Raw genomic sequence first — 27,201 nt, 5'->3', positions numbered from 1 at the left:
CTCTCACGCCTGGGGCAATCCTTGTACAGATGAGCCGCCAGCCCACACAGGTTGCAGGACGTCTTCTTCGGGCAGTCCTTCGAGCTGTGTCCCGTCACTCGACAAATCCTGCAGGCATCCTCCTTGCAGTCCTTCATCTCGTGGCCGTTCTTGCCGCATCTCCTGCAGTTCCGCGGCATGTCCGGGTAATAGATGAGGCCGTAGGAGTTGCCCAGGGAGAATGTCGGGGGCAGGTGCCGAAGTCCGTCTGAGTACGCCAGGTCCCTGTGAAGTCTAACGGTCACCGCCCACTTACCTGTCCAGAAGCCGAGTCCATTCAGGATGTGAGAGGGTTCCTTCACAACCAAACAGAAGCGTCTCAGGAAGGTACAGATGTCTTGGCCTGGGGTGTGCGGGTTGCGCATGGAGACCGTGATCCTCCTTTCATCCCTCTGGATAGGGCAGCTACCTGTAAAGGCAGAGAAAGAATTATCCGGTCGTCTTGCGCTTACCATTTCCCAGAACCTCCTGCAGGTGTTCACAGTGGCGAAGGTGACGAAGAAGATCCCCGTCAAGAAGGTCTGGATGCTGAGGGTGTCCGACCTGGAGAAGCCTCGATCCAGCAGCATCTTCTGGCAGAACACGTCCGAGGACATGTCCGGCACCCTCCCATCCACTTCCTTCAGCTTCAGGGCCACCGTCTGCCGCATCCATGGCTCCAGGGCTGGAGCTTCGTGGCGGGGCTTCTGGGGTCCCTTCTGCTGGCCAGTCGTGGAGGCAGAGTCCTTGGGGTCAGAATCGGCTCCTGGCTGGGCCCTCCTGGCTGTCCCCAGCTCCAGGCTCTTCTTTTCGGCCTTCCTCGCAGCGCTTGCCATGGCTTTCCTCCTGCAGTTACTTCTTGGAGCTGGATCTGGAACTCTTCCCGGAATGGGTGGAGCTATGCAGATTCTTCTCCCGTCGTGTTCTGGACAAATTCCCTGAAAGGTCTTTGTCTCGATGATTTTCTTCCTCGAAGATTCCACAGGACAGCCCGATTCTTCTCCGAGTCTTCGTCTTCTTCTGGATTCTTTAGAGCTTCTTCCTCCCACCGATATCCGCCTTCGTTCTCCGATGTCAGCTGGGCTCCGAAGCTCTTCTCCTTCCGAGTTCGATCGCTCTCGTCAAGTGTAAATCGTAGCTCTTGTGTTCTTAAAAGAACAGATACTACACTTGATCTTAGCCAAAAGGCCGAGAAGCGATAACCAGAATTGGTTTCAAACTACGGAGCCACCCAAGGATCCTGAAAAGTCCATTTGTGGAGATGAGCTCCTGGACTCCCATTAAGAAGACATGTTGTCAACCTCTAGATCCCTTACATGCCTGCACTTTTCGGCTTGCTGCTGCTGCAATCCACGCGTTTTAGATCTGCATAACTCCACCTCTTTAAACACAGCACCTTCACCCCCTGCTGTTCCCACCCGCCTCAACACCGTTGGAAGGGAGGAGAACCAATTAAGGCGGGGGGTGGGGTGGAACGAGCAGCTGTCTACCCTTAGCAGGAGGGCTCCTGATTACATACCTCTCCTGCTGCTGCTGCTGCTGGCTGTCCAGCAGCAGACTGAAGGTGGCTGCTGCTGTGCACAGGTATATAAAGGCTCAGAGCCTATTATGACACGCGCAGCCAGCGTTCCATTGCCACATTCCATCTACTGCAGGCGGGATACCTGGATGGCTGAATGTCACTGAGAAGCTCACAGAGACCGCCATAAGCAACAGTTTAACAGAATGCCACAGACTAATCAACCAAACTTTTTGGGTTGGGTTCTCTTTTATAGTCTGCAGGCATTAAATGAAAGAAGTCAGTGTTCCAGCAGAAGGAGACAACGTTTCAGAAAAGGCATTGTAGCAAACCAAAAAAGAAATTTTAAGCGCAGCAGAGTAACCAGCGCACATACCTGTTAGCTCAGGTGAGTTTAAAAGGCTGCTGTTGATAACAAGGGCATTTGCTAAATAGATGGTGTGTGTGCAACAATATACTGAAAGGTCAATTATATTGTGCAGCTTATCTCACCACCTGTAGTTATTTAGGTGAAAGCTCCAAAATGCTTGCCTAATATGTCTGTTTATCCAAAAGGAAGTAAAAAGGGAGAGCTAGAAAGATAGCATTGCATCACATTACATGGCAATGCAATGCACAGTTGCTGAAGTTGAACCAAAATGAGCTTGTAATCTGGCTTCTGCAACTTTGAACATGAAAAATCCAATGAGGAGAAGAAAAGCAAAGCCAAAGAGTCCATCCCCAAATCCGACAAACAAGCAAAATGAACAAAAAACATTGAATTCAATTCTTTCTGATTTTAGAAACTGCATTAAAGAAGGGGTGCACCGGTCCTGGAGATACTGCAATACCAGGTCAATGCGTGGAGTGGGCAGAGCAAGCTCTTTTTCCATCTCCCTGTTCTAAAAATCCATTTAATATATGGTCCCCAGATAGGGGACGTATCAGATATTAAACTGATAAGAACAGATACTACACTTGATCTTAGCCAAAAGGCCGAGAAGCGATAACCAGAATTGGTTTCAAACTACGGAGCCACCCAAGGATCCTGAAAAGTCCATTTGTGGAGATGAGCTCCTGGACTCCCGTTAAGAAGACATGTTGTCAACCTCTAGATCCCTTACATGCCTGCACTTTTCGGCTTGCTGCTGCTGCAATCCACGCGTTTTAGATCTGCATAACTCCACCTCTTTAAACACAGCACCTTAACCCCCTGCTGTTCCCACCCGCCTCAACACCGTTGGAAGGGAGGAGAACCAATTAAGGCAGGGGGTGGGGTGGAACGAGCAGCTGTCTACCCTTAGCAGGAGGGCTCCTGATTACATACCTCTCCTGCTGCTGCTGCTGCTGGCTGTCCAGCAGCAGACTGAAGGTGGCTGCTGCTGTGCACAGGTATATAAAGGCTCAGAGCCTATTATGACACGCGCAGCCAGCGTTCCATTGCCACATTCCATCTACTGCAGGCAGGATACCTGGCTGGCTGAATGTCGCTGAGAAGCTCACAGAGACCGCCATAAGCAACAGTTTAACAGAATGCCACAGACTAATCAACCAAACTTTTTGGGTTGGGTTCTCTTTTATAGTCTGCAGGCATTAAATGAAAGAAGTCAGTGTTCCAGCAGAAGGAGACAACGTTTCAGAAAAGGCATTGTAGCAAACCAAAAAAGAAATTTTAAGCGCAGCAGAGTAACCAGCGCACATACCTGTTAGCTCAGGTGAGTTTAAAAGGCTGCTGTTGATAACAAGGGCATTTGCTAAATAGATGGTGTGTGTGCAACAATATACTGAAAGGTCAATTATATTGTGCAGCTTATCTCACCACCTGTAGTTATTTAGGTGAAAGCTCCAAAATGCTTGCCTAATATGTCTGTTTATCCAAAAGGAAGTAAAAAGGGAGAGCTAGAAAGATAGCATTGCATCACATTACATGGCAATGCAATGCACAGTTGCTGAAGTTGAACCAAAATGAGCTTGTAATCTGGCTTCTGCAACTTTGAACATGAAAAATCCAATGAGGAGAAGAAAAGCAAAGCCAAAGAGTCCATCCCCAAATCCGACAAACAAGCAAAATGAACAAAAAACATTGAATTCAATTCTTTCTGATTTTAGAAACTGCATTAAAGAAGGGGTGCACCGGTCCTGGAGATACTGCAATACCAGGTCAATGCGTGGAGTGGACAGAGCAAGCTATTTTTCCATCTCCCTGTTCTAAAAATCCATTTAATATATGGTCCCCAGATAGGGGACGTATCAGATATTAAACTGATAAGAACAGATAGTACACTTGATCTTAGCCAAAAGGCCGAGAAGCGATAACCAGAATTGGTTTCAAACTACGGAGCCACCCAAGGATCCTGAAAAGTCCATTTGTGGAGATGAGCTCCTGGACTCCCGTTAAGAAGACATGTTGTCAACCTCTAGATCCCTTACATGCCTGCACTTTTCGGCTTGCTGCTGCTGCAATCCACGCGTTTTAGATCTGCATAACTCCACCTCTTTAAACACAGCACCTTCACCCCCTGCTGTTCCCACCCGCCTCAACACCGTTGGAAGGGAGGAGAACCAATTAAGGCGGGGGGTGGGGTGGAACGAGCAGCTGTCTACCCTTAGCAGGAGGGCTCCTGATTACATACCTCTCCTGCTGCTGCTGCTGCTGGCTGTCCAGCAGCAGACTGAAGGTGGCTGCTGCTGTGCACAGGTATATAAAGGCTCAGAGCTTATTATGACACGCGCAGCCAGCGTTCCATTGCCACATTCCATCTACTGCAGGCAGGATACCTGGCTGGCTGAATGTCGCTGAGAAGCTCACAGAGACCGCCATAAGCAACAGTTTAACAGAATGCCACAGACTAATCAACCAAACTTTTTGGGTTGGGTTCTCTTTTATAGTCTGCAGGCATTAAATGAAAGAAGTCAGTGTTCCAGCAGAAGGAGACAACGTTTCAGAAAAGGCATTGTAGCAAACCAAAAAAGAAATTTTAAGCGCAGCAGAGTAACCAGCGCACATACCTGTTAGCTCAGGTGAGTTTAAAAGGCTGCTGTTGATAACAAGGGCATTTGCTAAATAGATGGTGTGTGTGCAACAATATACTGAAAGGTCAATTATATTGTGCAGCTTATCTCACCACCTGTAGTTATTTAGGTGAAAGCTCCAAAATGCTTGCCTAATATGTCTGTTTATCCAAAAGGAAGTAAAAAGGGAGAGCTAGAAAGATAGCATTGCATCACATTACATGGCAATGCAATGCACAGTTGCTGAAGTTGAACCAAAATGAGCTTGTAATCTGGCTTCTGCAACTTTGAACATGAAAAATCCAATGAGGAGAAGAAAAGCAAAGCCAAAGAGTCCATCCCAAAATCCGACAAACAAGCAAAATGAACAAAAAACATTGAATTCAATTCTTTCTGATTTTAGAAACTGCATTAAAGAAGGGGTGCACCGGTCCTGGAGATACTGCAATACCAGGTCAATGCGTGGAGTGGACAGAGCAAGCTCTTTTTCCATCTCCCTGTTGTAAAAATCCATTTAATATATGGTCCCCAGATAGGGGACGTATCAGATATTAAACTGATAAGAACAGATACTACACTTGATCTTAGCCAAAAGGCCGAGAAGCGATAACCAGAATTGGTTTCAAACTACGGAGCCACCCAAGGATCCTGAAAAGTCCATTTGTGGAGATGAGCTCCTGGACTCCCGTTAAGAAGACATGTTGTCAACCTCTAGATCCCTTACATGCCTGCACTTTTCGGCTTGCTGCTGCTGCAATCCACGCGTTTTAGATCTGCATAACTCCACCTCTTTAAACACTGCACCTTCACCCCCTGCTGTTCCCACCCGCCTCAACACCGTTGGAAGGGAGGAGAACCAATTAAGGCGGGGGGTGGGGTGGAACGAGCAGCTGTCTACCCTTAGCAGGAGGGCTCCTGATTACATACCTCTCCTGCTGCTGCTGCTGCTGGCTGTCCAGCAGCAAACTGAAGGTGGCTGCTGCTGTGCACAGGTATATAAAGGCTCAGAGCCTATTATGACACGCGCAGCCAGTGTTCCATTTCCACATTCCATCTACTGCAGGCAGGATACCTGGCTGGCTGAATGTCGCTGAGAAGCTCACAGAGACCGCCATAAGCAACAGTTTAACAGAATGCCACAGACTAATCAACCAAACTTTTTGGGTTGGGTTCTCTTTTATAGTCTGCAGGCATTAAATGAAAGAAGTCAGTGTTCCAGCAGAAGGAGACAACGTTTCAGAAAAGGCATTGTAGCAAACCAAAAAAGAAATTTTAAGCGCAGCAGAGTAACCAGCGCACATACCTGTTAGCTCAGGTGAGTTTAAAAGGCTGCTGTTGATAACAAGGGCATTTGCTAAATAGATGGTGTGTGTGCAACAATATACTGAAAGGTCAAATATATTGTGCAGCTTATCTCACCACCTGTAGTTATTTAGGTGAAAGCTCCAAAATGCTTGCCTAATATGTCTGTTTATCCAAAAGGAAGTAAAAAGGGAGAGCTAGAAAGATAGCATTGCATCACATTACATGGCAATGCAATGCACAGTTGCTGAAGTTGAACCAAAATGAGCTTGTAATCTGGCTTCTGCAACTTTGAACATGAAAAATCCAATGAGGAGAAGAAAAGCAAAGCCAAAGAGTCCATCCCCAAATCCGACAAACAAGCAAAATGAACAAAAAACATTGAATTCAATTCTTTCTGATTTTAGAAACTGCATTAAAGAAGGGGTGCACCGGTCCTGGAGATACTGCAATACCAGGTCAATGCGTGGAGTGGACAGAGCAAGCTCTTTTTCCATCTCCCTGTTCTAAAAATCCATTTAATATATGGTCCCCAGATAGGGGACGTATCAGATATTAAACTGATAAGAACAGATACTACACTTGATCTTAGCCAAAAGGCCGAGAAGCGATAACCAGAATTGGTTTCAAACTACGGAGCCACCCAAGGATCCTGAAAAGTCCATTTGTGGAGATGAGCTCCTGGACTCCCGTTAAGAAGACATGTTGTCAACCTCTAGATCCCTTACATGCCTGCACTTTTCGGCTTGCTGCTGCTGCAATCCACGCGTTTTAGATCTGCATAACTGCACCTCTTTAAACACAGCACCTTCACCCCCTGCTGTTCCCACCCGCCTCAACACCGTTGGAAGGGAGGAGAACCAATTAAGGCGGGGGGTGGGGTGGAACGAGCAGCTGTCTACCCTTAGCAGGAGGGCTCCTGATTACATACCTCTCCTGCTGCTGCTGCTGCTGGCTGTCCAGCAGCAGACTGAAGGTGGCTGCTGCTGTGCACAGGTATATAAAGGCTCAGAGCCTATTATGACACGCGCAGCCAGCGTTCCATTGCCACATTCCATCTACTGCAGGCAGGATACCTGGCTGGCTGAATGTCGCTGAGAAGCTCACAGAGACCGCCATAAGAAACAGTTTAACAGAATGCCACAGACTAATCAACCAAACTTTTTGGGTTGGGTTCTCTTTTATAGTCTGCAGGCATTAAATGAAAGAAGTCAGTGTTCCAGCAGAAGGAGACAACGTTTCAGAAAAGGCATTGTAGCAAACCAAAAAAGAAATTTTAAGCGCAGCAGAGTAACCAGCGCACATACCTGTTAGCTCAGGTGAGTTTAAAAGGCTGCTGTTGATAACAAGGGCATTTGCTAAATAGATGGTGTGTGTGCAACAATATACTGAAAGGTCAATTATATTGTGCAGCTTATCTCACCACCTGTAGTTATTTAGGTGAAAGCTCCAAAATTCTTGCCTAATATGTCTGTTTATCCAAAAGGAAGTAAAAAGGGAGAGCTAGAAAGATAGCATTGCATCACATTACATGGCAATGCAATGCACAGTTGCTGAAGTTGAACCAAAATGAGCTTGTAATCTGGCTTCTGCAACTTTGAACATGAAAAATCCAATGAGGAGAAGAAAAGCAAAGCCAAAGAGTCCATCCCCAAATCCGACAAACAAGCAAAATGAACAAAAAACATTGAATTCAATTCTTTCTGATTTTAGAAACTGCATTAAAGAAGGGGTGCACCGGTCCTGGAGATACTGCAATACCAGGTCAATGCGTGGAGTGGACAGAGCAAGCTCTTTTTCCATCTCCCTGTTCTAAAAATCCATTTAATATATGGTCCCCAGATAGGGGACGTATCAGATATTAAACTGATAAGAACAGATTTTTTGATTGAAGCTGCATCCAAGGCACTGAAAAATGTGACCGAAGTCACACCAAAACAGCGCACGAGGCGAGGATTCATGTGGACCCTTCCCGGAGGAGAGGGTCCCCAATAAACCATCCCCATCCCTCCGAGCCAGAAGGCCACAGCGAGGGTCAGGGATCTCCGATGCTCTCCCTAGCCGAAGCCGGAGAAGAGCCGTTTTCGTGCTCCCAGCTTCCATCTAGGCTGCCACCCTAGTGGAGCTGGAGCCTGTGTTGGTTTCTCAGCCCAAAGCTGACCGGACCTCCGACCGGGTTTATAAAAATTCCCCTTCCTAGCCCGGAGGTCATGAATAGGGGGGGTTGCTCAGAAAGTATGATTGGCAAAGGTGCGGCGTGCTACGAAGCCAAGTCTTTCTGGGGTTCCCAGTCCCAGTAAGCTTGGACTCCCACCAGGGCGCCTACTCCTGGGGCACATTGCTCCAAAGCCCTCACACTTACCCAGACTAGTGACTTCGATCCTGGAGGGCCATGTTTTCCATCAGATAACTCTATGAGCCACCTGGCGTACTAACAAGTGCACCAAACCAGTGTGTAATATGCATCAATTTACTAGGGCAGCCCAAGGACAAAACTGTCTTTTCAAATGATACTACACTTGATCTTAGCCAAAAGGCCGAGAAGCGATAACCAGAATTGGTTTCAAACTACGGAGCCACCCAAGGATCCTGAAAAGTCCATTTGTGGAGATGAGCTCCTGGACTTCCGTTAAGAAGACATGTTGTCAACCTCTAGATCCCTTACATGCCTGCACTTTTCGGCTTGCTGCTGCTGCAATCCACGCGTTTTAGATCTGCATAACTCCACCTCTTTAAACACAGCACCTTCACCCCCTGCTGTTCCCACCCGCCTCAACACCGTTGGAAGGGAGGAGAACCAATTAAGGCGGGGGGTGGGGTGGAACGAGCAGCTGTCTACCCTTAGCAGGAGGGCTCCTGATTACATACCTCTCCTGCTGCTGCTGCTGCTGGCTGTCCAGCAGCAGACTGAAGGTGGCTGCTGCTGTGCACAGGTATATAAAGGCTCAGAGCCTATTATGACACGCGCAGCCAGCGTTCCATTGCCACATTCCATCTACTGCAGGCAGGATACCTGGCTGGCTGAATGTCGCTGAGAAGCTCACAGAGACCGCCATAAGCAACAGTTTAACAGAATGCCACAGACTAATCAACCAAACTTTTTGGGTTGGGTTCTCTTTTATAGTCTGCAGGCATTAAATGAAAGAAGTCAGTGTTCCAGCAGAAGGAGACAACGTTTCAGAAAAGGCATTGTAGCAAACCAAAAAAGAAATTTTAAGCGCAGCAGAGTAACCAGCGCACATACCTGTTAGCTCAGGTGAGTTTAAAAGGCTGCTGTTGATAACAAGGGCATTTGCTAAATAGATGGTGTGTGTGCAACAATATACTGAAAGGTCAATTATATTGTGCAGCTTATCTCACCACCTGTAGTTATTTAGGTGAAAGCTCCAAAATGCTTGCCTAATATGTCTGTTTATCCAAAAGGAAGTAAAAAGGGAGAGCTAGAAAGATAGCATTGCATCACATTACATGGCAATGCAATGCACAGTTGCTGAAGTTGAACCAAAATGAGCTTGTAATCTGGCTTCTGCAACTTTGAACATGAAAAATCCAATGAGGAGAAGAAAAGCAAAGCCAAAGAGTCCATCCCCAAATCCGACAAACAAGCAAAATGAACAAAAAACATTGAATTCAATTCTTTCTGATTTTAGAAACTGCATTAAAGAAGGGGTGCACCGGTCCTGGAGATACTGCAATACCAGGTCAATGCGTGGAGTGGACAGAGCAAGCTCTTTTTCCATCTCCCTGTTCTAAAAATCCATTTAATATATGGTCCCCAGATAGGGGACGTATCAGATATTAAACTGATAAGAACAGATACTACACTTGATCTTAGCCAAAAGGCCGAGAAGCGATAACCAGAATTGGTTTCAAACTACGGAGCCACCCAAGGATCCTGAAAAGTCCATTTGTGGAGATGAGCTCCTGGACTCCCGTTAAGAAGACATGTTGTCAACCTCTAGATCCCTTACATGCCTGCACTTTTCGGCTTGCTGCTGCTGCAATCCACGCGTTTTAGATCTGCATAACTCCACCTCTTTAAACACAGCACCTTCACCCCCTGCTGTTCCCACCCGCCTCAACACCGTTGGAAGGGAGGAGAACCAATTAAGGCGGGGGGTGGGGTGGAACGAGCAGCTGTCTACCCTTAGCAGGAGGGCTCCTGATTACATACCTCTCCTGCTGCTGCTGCTGCTGGCTGTCCAGCAGCAGACTGAAGGTGGCTGCTGCTGTGCACAGGTATATAAAGGCTCAGAGCCTATTATGACACGCGCAGCCAGCGTTCCATTGCCACATTCCATCTACTGCAGGCAGGATACCTGGCTGGCTGAATGTCGCTGAGAAGCTCACAGAGACCGCCATAAGCAACAGTTTAACAGAATGCCACAGACTAATCAACCAAACTTTTTGGGTTGGGTTCTCTTTTATAGTCTGCAGGCATTAAATGAAAGAAGTCAGTGTTCCAGCAGAAGGAGACAACGTTTCAGAAAAGGCATTGTAGCAAACCAAAAAAGAAATTTTAAGCGCAGCAGAGTAACCAGCGCACATACCTGTTAGCTCAGGTGAGTTTAAAAGGCTGCTGTTGATAACAAGGGCATTTGCTAAATAGATGGTGTGTGTGCAACAATATACTGAAAGGTCAATTATATTGTGCAGCTTATCTCACCACCTGTAGTTATTTAGGTGAAAGCTCCAAAATGCTTGCCTAATATGTCTGTTTATCCAAAAGGAAGTAAAAAGGGAGAGCTAGAAAGATAGCATTGCATCACATTACATGGCAATGCAATGCACAGTTGCTGAAGTTGAACCAAAATGAGCTTGTAATCTGGCTTCTGCAACTTTGAACATGAAAAATCCAATGAGGAGAAGAAAAGCAAAGCCAAAGAGTCCATCCCCAAATCCGACAAACAAGCAAAATGAACAAAAAACATTGAATTCAATTCTTTCTGATTTTAGAAACTGCATTAAAGAAGGGGTGCACCGGTCCTGGAGATACTGCAATACCAGGTCAATGCGTGGAGTGGACAGAGCAAGCTCTTTTTCCATCTCCCTGTTCTAAAAATCCATTTAATATATGGTCCCCAGATAGGGGACGTATCAGATATTAAACTGATAAGAACAGATACTACACTTGATCTTAGCCAAAAGGCCGAGAAGCGATAACCAGAATTGGTTTCAAACTACGGAGCCACCCAAGGATCCTGAAAAGTCCATTTGTGGAGATGAGCTCCTGGACTCCCGTTAAGAAGACATGTTGTCAACCTCTAGATCCCTTACATGCCTGCACTTTTCGGCTTGCTGCTGCTGCAATCCACGCGTTTTAGATCTGCATAACTCCACCTCTTTAAACACAGCACCTTCACCCCCTGCTGTTCCCACCCGCCTCAACACTGTTGGAAGGGAGGAGAACCAATTAAGGCGGGGGGTGGGGTGGAACGAGCAGCTGTCTACCCTTAGCAGGAGGGCTCCTGATTACATACCTCTCCTGCTGCTGCTGCTGCTGGCTGTCCAGCAGCAGACTGAAGGTGGCTGCTGCTGTGCACAGGTATATAAAGGCTCAGAGCCTATTATGACACGCGCAGCCAGCGTTCCATTGCCACATTCCATCTACTGCAGGCAGGATACCTGGCTGGCTGAATGTCGCTGAGAAGCTCACAGAGACCGCCATAAGCAACAGTTTAACAGAATGCCACAGACTAATCAACCAAACTTTTTGGGTTGGGTTCTCTTTTATAGTCTGCAGGCATTAAATGAAAGAAGTCAGTGTTCCAGCAGAAGGAGACAACGTTTCAGAAAAGGCATTGTAGCAAACCAAAAAAGAAATTTTAAGCGCAGCAGAGTAACCAGCGCACATACCTGTTAGCTCAGGTGAGTTTAAAAGGCTGCTGTTGATAACAAGGGCATTTGCTAAATAGATGGTGTGTGTGCAACAATATACTGAAAGGTCAATTATATTGTGCAGCTTATCTCACCACCTGTAGTTATTTAGGTGAAAGCTCCAAAATGCTTGCCTAATATGTCTGTTTATCCAAAAGGAAGTAAAAAGGGAGAGCTAGAAAGATAGCATTGCATCACATTACATGGCAATGCAATGCACAGTTGCTGAAGTTGAACCAAAATGAGCTTGTAATCTGGCTTCTGCAACTTTGAACATGAAAAATCCAATGAGGAGAAGAAAAGCAAAGCCAAAGAGTCCATCCCCAAATCCGACAAACAAGCAAAATGAACAAAAAACATTGAATTCAATTCTTTCTGATTTTAGAAACTGCATTAAAGAAGGGGTGCACCGGTCCTGGAGATACTGCAATACCAGGTCAATGCGTGGAGTGGACAGAGCAAGCTCTTTTTCCATCTCCCTGTTCTAAAAATCCATTTAATATATGGTCCCCAGATAGGGGACGTATCAGATATTAAACTGATAAGAACAGATACTACACTTGATCTTAGCCAAAAGGCCGAGAAGCGATAACCAGAATTGGTTTCAAACTACGGAGCCACCCAAGGATCCTGAAAAGTCCATTTGTGGAGATGAGCTCCTGGACTCCCGTTAAGAAGACATGTTGTCAACCTCTAGATCCCTTACATGCCTGCACTTTTCGGCTTGCTGCTGCTGCAATCCACGCGTTTTAGATCTGCATAACTCCACCTCTTTAAACACAGCACCTTCACCCCCTGCTGTTCCCACCCGCCTCAACACCGTTGGAAGGGAGGAGAAATAATTAAGGCGGGGGGTGGGGTGGAACGAGCAGCTGTCTACCCTTAGCAGGAGGGCTCCTGATTACATACCTCTCCTGCTGCTGCTGCTGCTGGCTGTCCAGCAGCAGACTGAAGGTGGCTGCTGCTGTGCACAGGTATATAAAGGCTCAGAGCCTATTATGACACGCGCAGCCAGCGTTCCATTGCCTATTTCCATCTACTGCAGGCAGGATACCTGGCTGGCTGAATGTCGCTGAGAAGCTCACAGAGACCGCCATAAGCAACAGTTTAACAGAATGCCACAGACTAATCAACCAAACTTTTTGGGTTGGGTTCTCTTTTATAGTCTGCAGGCATTAAATGAAAGAAGTCAGTGTTCCAGCAGAAGGAGACAACGTTTCAGAAAAGGCATTGTAGCAAACCAAAAAAGAAATTTTAAGCGCAGCAGAGTAACCAGCGCACATACCTGTTAGCTCAGGTGAGTTTAAAAGGCTGCTGTTGATAACAAGGGCATTTGCTAAATAGATGGTGTGTGTGCAACAATATACTGAAAGGTCAATTATATTGTGCAGCTTATCTCACCACCTGTAGTTATTTAGGTGAAAGCTCCAAAATGCTTGCCTAATATGTCTGTTTATCCAAAAGGAAGTAAAAAGGGAGAGCTAGAAAGATAGCATTGCATCACATTACATGGCAATGCAATGCACAGTTGCTGAAGTTGAACCAAAATGAGCTTGTAATCTGGCTTCTGCAACTTTGAACATGAAAAATCCAATGAGGAGAAGAAAAGCAAAGCCAAAGAGTCCATCCCCAAATCCGACAAACAAGCAAAATGAACAAAAAACATTGAATTCAATTCTTTCTGATTTTAGAAACTGCATTAAAGAAGGGGTGCACCGGTCCTGGAGATACTGCAATACCAGGTCAATGCGTGGAGTGGACAGAGCAAGCTCTTTTTCCATCTCCCTGTTCTAAAAATCCATTTAATATATGGTCCCCAGATAGGGGACGTATCAGATATTAAACTGATAAGAACAGATACTACACTTGATCTTAGCCAAAAGGCCGAGAAGCGATAACCAGAATTGGTTTCAAACTACGGAGCCACCCAAGGATCCTGAAAAGTCCATTTGTGGAGATGAGCTCCTGGACTCCCGTTAAGAAGACATGTTGTCAACCTCTAGATCCCTTACATGCCTGCACTTTTCGGCTTGCTGCTGCTGCAATCCACGCGTTTTAGATCTGCATAACTCCACCTCTTTAAACACAGCACCTTCACCCCCTGCTGTTCCCACCCGCCTCAACACCGTTGGAAGGGAGGAGAACCAATTAAGGCGGGGGGTGGGGTGGAACGAGCAGCTGTCTACCCTTAGCAGGAGGGCTCCTGATTACATACCTCTCCTGCTGCTGCTGCTGCTGGCTGTCCAGCAGCAGACTGAAGGTGGCTGCTGCTGTGCACAGGTATATAAAGGCTCAGAGCCTATTATGACACGCGCAGCCAGCGTTCCATTGCCACATTCCATCTACTGCAGGCAGGATACCTGGCTGGCTGAATGTCGCTGAGAAGCTCACAGAGACCGCCATAAGCAACAGTTTAACAGAATGCCACAGACTAATCAACCAAACTTTTTGGGTTGGGTTCTCTTTTATAGTCTGCAGGCATTAAATGAAAGAAGTCAGTGTTCCAGCAGAAGGAGACAACGTTTCAGAAAAGGCATTGTAGCAAACCAAAAAAGAAATTTTAAGCGCAGCAGAGTAACCAGCGCACATACCTGTTAGCTCAGGTGAGTTTAAAAGGCTGCTGTTGATAACAAGGGCATTTGCTAAATAGATGGTGTGTGTGCAACAATATACTGAAAGGTCAATTATATTGTGCAGCTTATCTCACCACCTGTAGTTATTTAGGTGAAAGCTCCAAAATGCTTGCCTAATATGTCTGTTTATCCAAAAGGAAGTAAAAAGGGAGAGCTAGAAAGATAGCATTGCATCACATTACATGGCAATGCAATGCACAGTTGCTGAAGTTGAACCAAAATGAGCTTGTAATCTGGCTTCTGCAACTTTGAACATGAAAAATCCAATGAGGAGAAGAAAAGCAAAGCCAAAGAGTCCATCCCCAAATCCGACAAACAAGCAAAATGAACAAAAAACATTGAATTCAATTCTTTCTGATTTTAGAAACTGCATTAAAGAAGGGGTGCACCGGTCCTGGAGATACTGCAATACCAGGTCAATGCGTGGAGTGGACAGAGCAAGCTCTTTTTGCATCTCCCTGTTCTAAAAATCCATTTAATATATGGTCCCCAGATAGGGGACGTATCAGATATTAAACTGATAAGAACAGATACTACACTTGATCTTAGCCAAAAGGCCGAGAAGCGATAACCAGAATTGGTTTCAAACTACGGAGCCACCCAAGGATCCTGAAAAGTCCATTTGTGGAGATGAGCTCCTGGACTCCCGTTAAGAAGACATGTTGTCAACCTCTAGATCCCTTACATGCCTGCACTTTTCGGCTTGCTGCTGCTGCAATCCACGCGTTTTAGATCTGCATAACTCCACCTCTTTAAACACAGCACCTTCACCCCCTGCTGTTCCCACCCGCCTCAACACCGTTGGAAGGGAGGAGAACCAATTAAGGCGGGGGGTGGGGTGGAACGAGCAGCTGTCTACCCTTAGCAGGAGGGCTCCTGATTACATACCTCTCCTGCTGCTGCTGCTGCTGGCTGTCCAGCAGCAGACTGAAGGTGGCTGCTGCTGTGCACAGGTATATAAAGGCTCAGAGCCTATTATGACACGCGCAGCCAGCGTTCCATTGCCACATTCCATCTACTGCAGGCAGGATACCTGGCTGGCTGAATGTCGCTGAGAAGCTCACAGAGACCGCCATAAGCAACAGTTTAACAGAATGCCACAGACTAATCAACCAAACTTTTTGGGTTGGGTTCTCTTTTATAGTCTGCAGGCATTAAATGAAAGAAGTCAGTGTTCCAGCAGAAGGAGACAACGTTTCAGAAAAGGCATTGTAGCAAACCAAAAAAGAAATTTTAAGCGCAGCAGAGTAACCAGCGCACATACCTGTTAGCTCAGGTGAGTTTAAAAGGCTGCTGTTGATAACAAGGGCATTTGCTAAATAGATGGTGTGTGTGCAACAATATACTGAAAGGTCAATTATATTGTGCAGCTTATCTCACCACCTGTAGTTATTTAGGTGAAAGCTCCAAAATGCTTGCCTAATATGTCTGTTTATCCAAAAGGAAGTAAAAAGGGAGAGCTAGAAAGATAGCATTGCATCACATTACATGGCAATGCAATGCACAGTTGCTGAAGTTGAACCAAAATGAGCTTGTAATCTGGCTTCTGCAACTTTGAACATGAAAAATCCAATGAGGAGAAGAAAAGCAAAGCCAAAGAGTCCATCCCCAAATCCGACAAACAAGCAAAATGAACAAAAAACATTGAATTCAATTCTTTCTGATTTTAGAAACTGCATTAAAGAAGGGGTGCACCGGTCCTGGAGATACTGCAATACCAGGTCAATGCGTGGAGTGGACAGAGCAAGCTCTTTTTCCATCTCCCTGTTCTAAAAATCCATTTAATATATGGTCCCCAGATAGGGGACGTATCAGATATTAAACTGATAAGAACAGATACTACACTTGATCTTAGCCAAAAGGCCGAGAAGCGATAACCAGAATTGGTTTCAAACTACGGAGCCACCCAAGGATCCTGAAAAGTCCATTTGTGGAGATGAGCTCCTGGACTCCCGTTAAGAAGACATGTTGTCAACCTCTAGATCCCTTACATGCCTGCACTTTTCGGCTTGCTGCTGCTGCAATCCACCCGTTTTAGATCTGCATAACTCCACCTCTTTAAACACAGCACCTTCACCCCCTGCTGTTCCCAACCGCCTCAACACCGTTGGAAGGGAGGAGAACCAATTAAGGCGGGGGGTGGGGTGGAACGATCAGCTGTCTACCCTTAGCAGGAGGGCTCCTGATTACATACCTCTCCTGCTGCTGCTGCTGCTGGCTGTCCAGCAGCAGACTGAAGGTGGCTGCTGCTGTGCACAGGTATATAAAGGCTCAGAGCCTATTATGACACGCGCAGCCAGCGTTCCATTGCCACATTCCATCTACTGCAGGCAGGATACTTGGCTGGCTGAATGTCGCTGAGAAGCTCACAGAGACCGCCATAAGCAACAGTTTAACAGAATGCCACAGACTAATCAACCAAACTTTTTGGGTTGGGTTCTCTTTTATAGTCTGCAGGCATTAAATGAAAGAAGTCAGTGTTCCAGCAGAAGGAGACAACGTTTCAGAAAAGGCATTGTAGCAAACCAAAAAAGAAATTTTAAGCGCAGCAGAGTAACCAGCGCACATACCTGTTAGCTCAGGTGAGTTTAAAAGGCTGCTGTTGATAACAAGGGCATTTGCTAAATAGATGGTGTGTGTGCAACAATATACTGAAAGGTCAATTATATTGTGCAGCTTATCTCACCACCTGTAGTTATTTAGGTGAAAGCTCCAAAATGCTTGCCTAATATGTCTGTTTATCCAAAAGGAAGTAAAAAGGGAGAGCTAGAAAGATAGCATTGCATCACATTACATGGCAATGCAATGCACAGTTGCTGAAGTTGAACCAAAATGAGCTTGTAATCTGGCTTCTGCAACTTTGAACATGAAAAATCCAATGAGGAGAAGAAAAGCAAAGCCAAAGAGTCCATCCCCAAATCCGACAAACAAGCAAAATGAACAAAAAACATTGAATTCAATTCTTTCTGATTTTAGAAACTGCATTAAAGAAGGGGTGCACCGGTCCTGGAGATACTGCAATACCAGGTCAATGCGTGGAGTGGACAGAGCAAGCTCTTTTTCCATCTCCCTGTTCTAAAAATCCATTTAATATATGGTCCCCAGATAGGGGACGTATCAGATATTAAACTGATAAGAACAGATTTTTTTTTTAATTTGGCTATCCCCTGCAGAGGGATAAAACCGTTTATTAAAACTTTAACAAATTACAAGCATAATTTAACAAATACCAAACGTTAAAAGACAAATGAAATTTACAAAACAAAAAAATACAAAGATTTTAAATAATTAGGTTCCATTGGTCAACAAGCCATTTTTTGGAAATATGTACATTCTTCTTTTTGTCAATTAAATAATAAGTATACATTTCACATAAACATAAACTTAAAACATCATTCACTGATAAAACATCTTGTTTAAAAATAGCAATGTTGCGCGCTTTCCAGAGAGATGACTTGGCGCAGTTCACTGTCTTCCAAGCCATTGTGTACTGGTCCATTGTGGGGCATTCCATAAGTCCGTATAGCACAGTTTTATATGTAAAGTTCTTGAGGTCTGCCACCCTTTCCAGTAGGGGGAGCAGTCTTCTCCAGAAATCCTTTGCAAAATTACATGTCCATAATAGATGTTCCACCGTTTCCTCTTCTTGGCATCCGGCTCTTGGGCAGATGGCAGACCTCACAAATCCTCTTCTGTATTGGAATGCCCGGCAAGGAAGACAGCGGTGCATGCAACTCCAAGCCAGATCTCTCTGTTCATTAAAAAGATAAAAAACGTTAATCATTTTCCAGATAGACATAGATTTGTCATCATCATATCTGTCAACATTACATATTTCCTCACTTTTACGTATTTCTTTAATTAGTTTCTTACTATTTCTTAATTCCTCTATTTTCTTAGTCCCTAAATTAAAATCGGACACTATTTTCCTTAAAATCTCATAATGCGTCGACAAATTAAAAGCATGGGGCACAGATATATTAACTTCATACCATCCAAACTTTCTCATAAAAAATCCTGTATTAAAACGCATAAAAAAGGACCAATAGTGATTCTTAAAAAGGGCATTAAAACAGTAAACGAACAGATGGATTAAAAGAAACCTATTAAAATCTGGAAAATCTTTACCACCTTTTACTTTTGATTTCATCACGATTTCTCTTTTCAGCTTTTCCATTTTTGAGTTCCAAAAGAAGGTAAAACAGGTTTTGGTTATCTTTTTTAAAACATTAACAGGCGGGGGGAAAACCATGCTAAGATACAATAAAAGAGGTAAAATCACCATCTTTAAAACCAATACTTTACCCTCTATTGTAAGTCTCCTCATGTTCCACATACATATTTTCGTATTTACTTTCTGTGTAACTGTTTCCCAACTATTATAACCATCATTATTTTCAGTGAATGATATACCTAAAATGGAAATGGATTCGGAGACATTAATTGGTACATCACGTAAAATCATCCCCCCAACACTTAAAATGTTACACTTATTAAAATTGATTTTAAAACCAGAAGCTAGGCAAAAGGATTGCACTTGATGGAGAGTGGCCGTAAGTGATGGTGCATCTGTACACAAGACCGCCACGTCATCCATGTAGCCTACAACCTTGGCCTCCAAACCACCGCTTCCAGGCAGAGGGACACCGCATATCTGTTTATTTTGGCGTATTGCACATAACATTGGTTCCAGTGCACAGATAAACAGTAGGGGGGACAGAGGGCATCCCTGTTTCACCCCTGACCGTAAAAATACCTCTTGTGTCTTAAAACCATTCACTAAAATCTTACTTGTACAATCCTTGTAAAATGCTTTAAGCGATAGTAAAAACCCTTCTGGTATGCCCATTTTCTCTAAAACTTTAAAAAGATAAAAGTGTGAGACACGGTCAAATGCTTTTTCAAAATCAATAGATAAAATCGCCATTTTCCCCTTTCTGTCTTTCACATCCTCAATACAGTCTTTCACTAAATTCAGATTGTCCCATATACTGCGCCCCGGCACCCCACACACTTGATTAGAATGAATAACTTTGCTGATGACTTCTTTTAGACGATTTGCACAAATTTTAGCCATTATTTTATAGTCACAATTTAAAAGTGTTATTGGTCTCCAGTTTTCTAATTTTGATTTATCGCCTTTTTTGTATAGGAGGGAGACTTCACCTTTCTTCCAGGAATTTAATAAAACCTTATTATTAAAAACCTCAGTAAACAAATAAAACAAATCATCTTTTAAAATATCATAAAAACATACATAAAATTCTATTGGGATGCCATCAGGACCAGGGACCTTTCCAGTTTTAAAACTTTTAATAGTTTTTAACACTTCTTGTTCCGTTAAAACTTGGGATAAAAACTCTTGGGATGCGGGATCTAAAACAGCTGTTAGTCCTTGCAGCGAATCATCCATTAATTTATTATCTATATTTTTTCCATTAAAAAGATTAGAAAAAAAAACCTCAACTTTACCCAGCATATTTTTTATATTATTCTCACCATCTATATGGTCAATTATCACTTTTCTTTTTTATTTTTCCTAAAAAAATATCTGGAACACTTTTCATTTTCTTCTTTATGTTGTACTCTAGAACGAAAAATTATCTCTTTTCCTTTTTGTTCTAGCCATTTTGAAATCTCTTCTTTTAAGTTTGAAATATCAACTTGTACATCTATCCCATTGTCTCTGAGCTTAAATAATGTTTGTAGGCGGGTATTTAAAATTCTATATTCTTCATATTTTTCTTTGGCTCTACATATACTCTTTTTAATAAAAAAGTCTTTTATTTTTACTTTCATTCTATCCCACCATACACTCATAGTCTCATTTGTTTTTTTCCCTTTTCTACATTTCCTATAAAACTCAATAAAATCTGATAAAATCTGCGGGTCGGTTAAAAGGGATACGTTCATTTTCCAGCTTTTCTTACCACATTTTTTGTTGTCATTTACTTTTATGGTAAAGGATAAAAGTTTATGGTCTGAAAATATATTAGTTAAAACTTCACATTTGGCAGGTATTGTTTTATCTGAACCAAAAATAAAATCAATCCTAGAGCTACAATTAGCATTGCTCCAAGTGAAACCGGCATCCTCTGGGCTGTCACTATGACACTCTTTATATATGTCTATCAATTTAGCATCTTTGACTATATCATGTAGCATACCTGAGGTTTTATCGTAGTTCCTGCTTACAGAGCTGGAGCGCCGGTTTTCACCTTTTAAAACACAATTAAAATCCCCTGCTAAGATAAAAGGTTCAGAGTTATTAATAAATAATGGTAAAAGATCAAGCATTTCGGCTCTTTCATTTTTCTCTGGGGATCCATAAAAATTTAAAAACTGCCATCTAATACCATCAATAAAAGCTTTCACTAATAAAATACGACCTGGTAAAATTTCCTGAATAAAATCAATTAAAACGTTCCCTTTAAAAAGTATGGCTACACCCGCTGATCCTGCAGCATTCGATCCGGACCAGACAGATGGCCCACACTTCCACTCATCTTTATATTTTTGATATGACATTTCATGTGGGATATTACATTCTTGCAGAAAAAATACAGATGCAGTAAAACACGTAAAAAAATTAAAAAGAGCAGTTCTTCTCATGTTAGATTTTATGCCTCTCACGTTGAGGGAAATACCTTTGAGTTCAGCCATCATTAGAAAATGTAAAAATTTTACTTAGGTAACTAAGAGCAACGGATTTACCTGTCCGATGAACCTGATCAGACCACTGGGCTTGCGCCTCCCTCCTCATCTGATAGTATCGTCACGAGAGTCTCCGTGGAGGAGGAAAGATTACCACATTTATATAAACCCGACGCTACACTGGCATAGCTCGGAGGGCTGGCTGGCAGAACCCGCTGGGTCTCCATTGGCTGGCCATGCAGTTCCTCATCAGGTGGGTCCCCGAGGGGTTCCGCCGCCCCTGTTTGACCTGTAGAAGGTCGTCCTATAGGAGGAGGTTGCGCACAAGGCAGAGCCTCTGACTCTTCAGAGGCAGCAAGATCCCGTTCCCCACCTGTAGCAGTGGAGACCGAAACCTCTGAGGGTCCAGCGTCCACGTCCCCTTCTGGAGAAGTGTCCATCTGTTCACCTCCTGCTGCCTCCTCCGAACCACCCTTTTTCTTTTTCTTAGGACCCACCTTTATCCACTCAGCGCCCTCAGCCCTAGGAGACCCAGACTGGGCATGGGCTTCTGTGTCGGCCTTTTGCCGGTCCCTTTTGACCTTACCAGTAGTGCCCTTCTGCTCCTTCTCAGCCCTCCTTTTGGACTCCCGCAGGTCCTGCAGCCAGGTTTTGGGATTTGGTATTTTACCTGTCATAGACTCTGGAGACACTTCACTATTTGGTACGCCCTTATTGTCTCCAGAGGCTCCAGGTTGTTGTTCCTCCTCCTGAGGGGTGGTCTGATCTTTTGGTCCTTGGTCGGACGTCTTGGACTTCCCCTTTTGCTCATCTTCCCAAAATCTGTGAGGGCAAGAAAAATAAAAGTGACCTGGAGTCTGGCAAAAACTGCATTTCTTTTCCTTAGGGCATTCTTTTGTCTCATGTTCTTCACTAGCACAATTTCTACATGATACATGACAGTTTTCTTTTGAATGACCATAGCGCCCACAATTTCTGCAATATACTGGCATCCCAGAAAAGAAGAAATCCCCATTTGTTTGCCCAATTTTGAAACGGGCAGGGGGGAGACGTATACCACCTGGTGTATTTGGATCTCTTGTACACTTCACAAGGAATTTCCACTTAGATGTCCATATGTTATATTCGTTTAATATCTTCCCAATACATTTAACACTTTTAAAATAAATTGCTAGAAATGACATTACTTCTGGAGCAGAAACAAAGGGCGAAAATACTTTTACAATAACCAGTCTTACCTCATCCAGGACGTGCTCAACAATTTGTATCCCTTTCAAAACAGGACTATTTTCAACTTTTTTTAACTTTTCTAGTACATCTCTAAAAATACCTTCTCCGGTGAATGTGATGTCATAGTCACCTCTTCTGGGATAATCCTGGATGGAGAGAATTTCATTCCTTTGTACGCCAAGAAGGTTCCTGAGCACGTCCTGGACTACATACCCTAATTTCCTCATATCCGAGCCACCCGCCGTGAAGTGAACTCGGATAGAGTTTTTTAGCCTCGCATAAAGAGGCACGAGGTTAGGGTCAACCTCCATGGAAAAACGCAACAAGGTTGCAAATTGCAGCCGCTTGCAATCTGCGCTCCCAGTGTTCTTGCAGCGAAAAACACCTGGAAGCTGGGGGATCGCAACTCGTTACCCTGGGACTAAGCCCTCTCCCTAATAGCAGCAAGCAGGTTAAGTCCACCAAAGTGGACGATCCTGCCAGGCCAAGGAGAGGGGTACCCGAGTGCCCTTCAACCACAATCTCCTGCAATAAAGCACTTGATCGTAGCCAAAAGGCCGAGAAGCGATAACCAGAATTGGTTTCAAACTACGGAGCCACCCAAGGATCCTGAAAAGTCCATTTGTGGAGATGAGCTCCTGGACTCCCGTTAAGAAGACATGTTGTCAACCTCTAGATCCCTTACATGCCTGCACTTTTCGGCTTGCTGCTGCTGCAATCCACGCGTTTTAGATCTGCATAACTCCACCTCTTTAAACACAGCACCTTCACCGCCTGCTGTTCCCACCCGCCTCAACACCGTTGGAAGGGAGGAGAACCAATTAAGGCGGGGGGTGGGGTGGAATGAGCAGCTGTCTACCCTTAGCAGGAGGGCTCCTGATTACATACCTCTCCTGCTGCTGCTGCTGCTGGCTGTCCAGCAGCAGACTGAAGGTGGCTGCTGCTGTGCACAGGTATATAAAGGCTCAGAGCCTATTATGACACGCGCAGCCAGCGTTCCATTGCCACATTCCATCTACTGCAGGCAGGATACCTGGCTGGCTGAATGTCGCTGAGAAGCTCACAGAGACCGCCATAAGCAACAGTTTAACAGAATGCCACAGACTAATCAACCAAACTTTTTGGGTTGGGTTCTCTTTTATAGTCTGCAGGCATTAAATGAAAGAAGTCAGTGTTCCAGCAGAAGGAGACAACGTTTCAGAAAAGGCATTGTAGCAAACCAAAAAAGAAATTTTAAGCGCAGCAGAGTAACCAGCGCACATACCTGTTAGCTCAGGTGAGTTTAAAAGGCTGCTGTTGATAACAAGGGCATTTGCTAAATAGATGGTGTGTGTGCAACAATATACTGAAAGGTCAATTATATTGTGCAGCTTATCTCACCACCTGTAGTTATTTAGGTGAAAGCTCCAAAATGCTTGCCTAATATGTCTGTTTATCCAAAAGGAAGTAAAAAGGGAGAGCTAGAAAGATAGCATTGCATCACATTACATGGCAATGCAATGCACAGTTGCTGAAGTTGAACCAAAATGAGCTTGTAATCTGGCTTCTGCAACTTTGAACATGAAAAATCCAATGAGGAGAAGAAAAGCAAAGCCAAAGAGTCCATCCCAAAATCCGACAAACAAGCAAAATGAACAAAAAACATTGAATTCAATTCTTTCTGATTTTAGAAACTGCATTAAAGAAGGGGTGCACCGGTCCTGGAGATACTGCAATACCAGGTCAATGCGTGGAGTGGACAGAGCAAGCTCTTTTTCCATCTCCCTGTTCTAAAAATCCATTTAATATATGGTCCCCAGATAGGGGACGTATCAGATATTAAACTGATAAGAACAGATACTACACTTGATCTTAGCCAAAAGGCCGAGAAGCGATAACCAGAATTGGTTTCAAACTACGGAGCCACCCAAGGATCCTGAAAAGTCCATTTGTGGAGATGAGCTCCTGGACTCCCGTTAAGAAGACATGTTGTCAACCTCTAGATCCCTTACATGCCTGCACTTTTCGGCTTGCTGCTGCTGCAATCCACGCGTTTTAGATCTGCATAACTCCACCTCTTTAAACACAGCACCTTCACCCCCTGCTGTTCCCACCCGCCTCAACACCGTTGGAAGGGAGGAGAACCAATTAAGGCGGGGGGTGGGGTGGAACGAGCAGCTGTCTACCCTTAGCAGGAGGGCTCCTGATTACATACCTCTCCTGCTGCTGCTGCTGCTGGCTGTCCAGCAGCAGACTGAAGGTGGCTGCTGCTGTGCACAGGTATATAAAGGCTCAGAGCCTATTATGACACGCGCAGCCAGCGTTCCATTGCCACATTCCATCTACTGCAGGCAGGATACCTGGCTGGCTGAATGTCGCTGAGAAGCTCACAGAGACCGCCATAAGCAACAGTTTAACAGAATGCCACAGACTAATCAACCAAACTTTTTGGGTTGGGTTCTCTTTTATAGTCTGCAGGCATTAAATGAAAGAAGTCAGTGTTCCAGCAGAAGGAGACAACGTTTCAGAAAAGGCATTGTAGCAAACCAAAAAAGAAATTTTAAGCACAGCAGAGTAACCAGCGCACATACCTTTTAGCTCAGGTGAGTTTAAAAGGCTGCTGTTGATAACAAGGGCATTTGCTAAATAGATGGTGTGTGTGCAACAATATACTGAAAGGTCAATTATATTGTGCAGCTTATCTCACCACCTGTAGTTATTTAGGTGAAAGCTCCAAAATGCTTGCCTAATATGTCTGTTTATCCAAAAGGAAGTAAAAAGGGAGAGCTAGAAAGATAGCATTGCATCACATTACATGGCAATGCAATGCACAGTTGCTGAAGTTGAACCAAAATGAGCTTGTAATCTGGCTTCTGCAACTTTGAACATGAAAAATCCAATGAGGAGAAGAAAAGCAAAGCCAAAGAGTCCATCCCCAAATCCGACAAACAAGCAAAATGAACAAAAAACATTGAATTCAATTCTTTCTGATTTTAGAAACTGCATTAAAGAAGGGGTGCACCGGTCCTGGAGATACTGCAATACCAGGTCAATGCGTGGAGTGGACAGAGCAAGCTCTTTTTCCATCTCCCTGTTCTAAAAATCCATTTAATATATGGTCCCCAGATAGGGGACGTATCAGATATTAAACTGATAAGAACAGATTTTTCCTTTTTTTTATTTCTTCTTTTTTTTTTTTTTCCTCAGATTAAGACCCACATTAATTTATGCATCATAGCGCATATTCACATAACGGGTTCTCAAATCATCATTCGGAAAAACAAAAACAAAATCCCAAAAAACACAACCCTGCAATTAACTGTTACTTACTGTAAGAAGTCCAATGTGAAAAGTTCCAGAGTGCCTCTGCTGCTGTCTCACCATACTTCTTTTTATCCAATAAATAGGCATAAAACAGTCTAGCAAGAAAAATCTTTCTGCATTCCATGGGGGAAAAAACAATCTTTTTAAAAATCACCAAATTCCGAACGTCCCATAAAACCTCTTTATATATGACAAAAATAATCCAGCTTGCCCGCTTCCTTTGCGAGTACTTAAAATCTTGACCTATTAAAATCCTTTCAAAATCGAAACAATGAAAACCAACTAAAGCAACAAACATACGTGACAACAAGGTAAAAACTTTTTTAGCAAAAAAACAGTCCCAAAAAATATGCTGTATTGTTTCCACCTTATTGCAACCTTCCCTAGGACATAGTTCTTGAACCTTTATCCCCCGGTCATTCAAAAAAGCTCTTGTTGGCAAGCATCCATGCAACGCCATCCAGGTTACATCCTTCTGTCTGTTGCTGATTCCACGCATGAAAAAAAGCTTCCACACCTGTCCAGACTGTGCATTATTACAAAACGGCACATCACATAACATCTCCTTCTTCTTAATACCTGAGACAATCAGTTTTTTGTCCGGTCTAACCATGGAGCTTATCCCATTTTGATCATAGAAGGACCTAAGCACCACATAAAAAAACGGTATCACAAACGAAACTGGTTTTCTTAAATCCTTCTCACACCAGCTCCATTTCTGGAAAAGCCGTCCTGCTAAATATTTGCACATGTCCGCAGTCCTGTTATTGCACTGGGATAATTTATAAATGTTCAAAAAATAATGCATTCTTAAAAATAAGTCAATGTTAGGAAAATCACAACCCCCATTTTCCACAGAACACATAACCATTCCTCTTCTTAGTTTCTCCATTTTGGATCCCCAAAAAAACACAAACAGTTTCCTTGTCACTCTCTTTGTCCAAAGCACAGCAGGTGGGAAAATCAAAGCAGTGTACAGCAGAAGCGGGAGAATCACAGACTTGATTACCAGCACTTTCCCTCTCAGCGACAGGTTCCTTAGTTTCCAAAAGTTCAACTTCTGATCCATTTTGTCTTCTAGAATCTTCAGGCTGCTTTTCCCTTTCAGTTCCTTCTCAAAGATGACACCAAGAACCTCAATTTCCTCCCTACTCTCCACTCCTGCCACGTTAACCTCAACCTGCCTCCCAAAGTTACAAAGCTGGCACTTTCCCCAATTCACCGCCATACCAGCCACACAACAAAAAATCCTTACGTGCAAATTCACTCTATTGAGATCCGCCTGTGAACCACAAGTAAAAACAATATCATCCATATAACTTAAAGACTTGACTGGACCCCCGGATCCCCCAGGAATAAAAACACCAGCCACACACTTGTCAACTTGCACACTTTTTAAAAGGGCCTCCACCACACAGATAAAAAGAATTGGTGACAGGGGACAACCCTGCCTAACTCCCGATAAAATATTAAAACTGGAACTCACATGCCCATTAACTAAAATCTGGCTACTGACCCCACAATAAAAACTCTTAATGACCATCAATAATTTATCCGGAACACCAAGGTGACTTAAAGCAGAGAACAAAAATCTATGTGATATTTTATCAAAGGCTTTCTCCAGGTCCACCGACTGTAACAAAAGAGCATTCTTATTCAAATTAGCCTGATAAA

General features: G+C 44.0%; 13 non-coding genes and 3 pseudogenes across 13 annotated transcripts; all 16 read right to left on the bottom strand.

Annotated features, from left to right (window-relative positions):
* Nucleotides 1-1,128: 1,128 nt before the first annotated feature.
* LOC141242733 (U2 spliceosomal RNA) lies at nt 1,129-1,218 on the bottom strand (annotated as a pseudogene).
* Nucleotides 1,219-2,333: 1,115 nt separating this feature from the next.
* On the bottom strand, nt 2,334-2,524 carry LOC141242499 (U2 spliceosomal RNA). Its single transcript, XR_012306906.1, has one exon. It is a non-coding gene; the product is annotated as a U2 spliceosomal RNA (small nuclear RNA).
* A 1,115-nt stretch (nt 2,525-3,639) lies between these two features.
* On the bottom strand, nt 3,640-3,830 carry LOC141242690 (U2 spliceosomal RNA). Its single transcript, XR_012307086.1, has one exon. It is a non-coding gene; the product is annotated as a U2 spliceosomal RNA (small nuclear RNA).
* Nucleotides 3,831-4,945: 1,115 nt separating this feature from the next.
* Nucleotides 4,946-5,136, bottom strand: LOC141242655 (U2 spliceosomal RNA). The gene has a single exon (XR_012307053.1). It is a non-coding gene; the product is annotated as a U2 spliceosomal RNA (small nuclear RNA).
* Nucleotides 5,137-6,251: 1,115 nt separating this feature from the next.
* LOC141242610 (U2 spliceosomal RNA) lies at nt 6,252-6,442 on the bottom strand. The gene has a single exon (XR_012307012.1). It is a non-coding gene; the product is annotated as a U2 spliceosomal RNA (small nuclear RNA).
* A 1,115-nt stretch (nt 6,443-7,557) lies between these two features.
* Nucleotides 7,558-7,739, bottom strand: LOC141242695 (U2 spliceosomal RNA). Its single transcript, XR_012307090.1, has one exon. It is a non-coding gene; the product is annotated as a U2 spliceosomal RNA (small nuclear RNA).
* Nucleotides 7,740-8,263: 524 nt separating this feature from the next.
* On the bottom strand, nt 8,264-8,379 carry LOC141242736 (U2 spliceosomal RNA; annotated as a pseudogene).
* A 1,115-nt stretch (nt 8,380-9,494) lies between these two features.
* LOC141242608 (U2 spliceosomal RNA) lies at nt 9,495-9,685 on the bottom strand. The gene has a single exon (XR_012307010.1). It is a non-coding gene; the product is annotated as a U2 spliceosomal RNA (small nuclear RNA).
* A 1,115-nt stretch (nt 9,686-10,800) lies between these two features.
* On the bottom strand, nt 10,801-10,991 carry LOC141242607 (U2 spliceosomal RNA). The gene has a single exon (XR_012307009.1). It is a non-coding gene; the product is annotated as a U2 spliceosomal RNA (small nuclear RNA).
* Nucleotides 10,992-12,106: 1,115 nt separating this feature from the next.
* On the bottom strand, nt 12,107-12,297 carry LOC141242606 (U2 spliceosomal RNA). Its single transcript, XR_012307008.1, has one exon. It is a non-coding gene; the product is annotated as a U2 spliceosomal RNA (small nuclear RNA).
* Nucleotides 12,298-13,412: 1,115 nt separating this feature from the next.
* Nucleotides 13,413-13,603, bottom strand: LOC141242605 (U2 spliceosomal RNA). The gene has a single exon (XR_012307007.1). It is a non-coding gene; the product is annotated as a U2 spliceosomal RNA (small nuclear RNA).
* A 1,115-nt stretch (nt 13,604-14,718) lies between these two features.
* Nucleotides 14,719-14,909, bottom strand: LOC141242657 (U2 spliceosomal RNA). Its single transcript, XR_012307055.1, has one exon. It is a non-coding gene; the product is annotated as a U2 spliceosomal RNA (small nuclear RNA).
* Nucleotides 14,910-16,024: 1,115 nt separating this feature from the next.
* LOC141242604 (U2 spliceosomal RNA) lies at nt 16,025-16,215 on the bottom strand. The gene has a single exon (XR_012307006.1). It is a non-coding gene; the product is annotated as a U2 spliceosomal RNA (small nuclear RNA).
* Nucleotides 16,216-17,330: 1,115 nt separating this feature from the next.
* LOC141242700 (U2 spliceosomal RNA) lies at nt 17,331-17,519 on the bottom strand. The gene has a single exon (XR_012307095.1). It is a non-coding gene; the product is annotated as a U2 spliceosomal RNA (small nuclear RNA).
* A 6,389-nt stretch (nt 17,520-23,908) lies between these two features.
* Nucleotides 23,909-24,099, bottom strand: LOC141242603 (U2 spliceosomal RNA). The gene has a single exon (XR_012307005.1). It is a non-coding gene; the product is annotated as a U2 spliceosomal RNA (small nuclear RNA).
* Nucleotides 24,100-25,214: 1,115 nt separating this feature from the next.
* LOC141242724 (U2 spliceosomal RNA) lies at nt 25,215-25,432 on the bottom strand (annotated as a pseudogene).
* Nucleotides 25,433-27,201: the final 1,769 nt, after the last annotated feature.

Source organism: Phyllobates terribilis, unplaced genomic scaffold (genome assembly GCF_046119375.1).
Source record: "Phyllobates terribilis strain yellow unplaced genomic scaffold, ASM4611937v1 Scaffold_1049__1_contigs__length_452226, whole genome shotgun sequence".
Classification (NCBI taxonomy): Eukaryota; Metazoa; Chordata; class Amphibia; order Anura; family Dendrobatidae; genus Phyllobates; species Phyllobates terribilis.
Note: the sequence above shows the minus strand (reverse complement) of the source record. Positions and strands in the feature narration are given on the sequence as shown.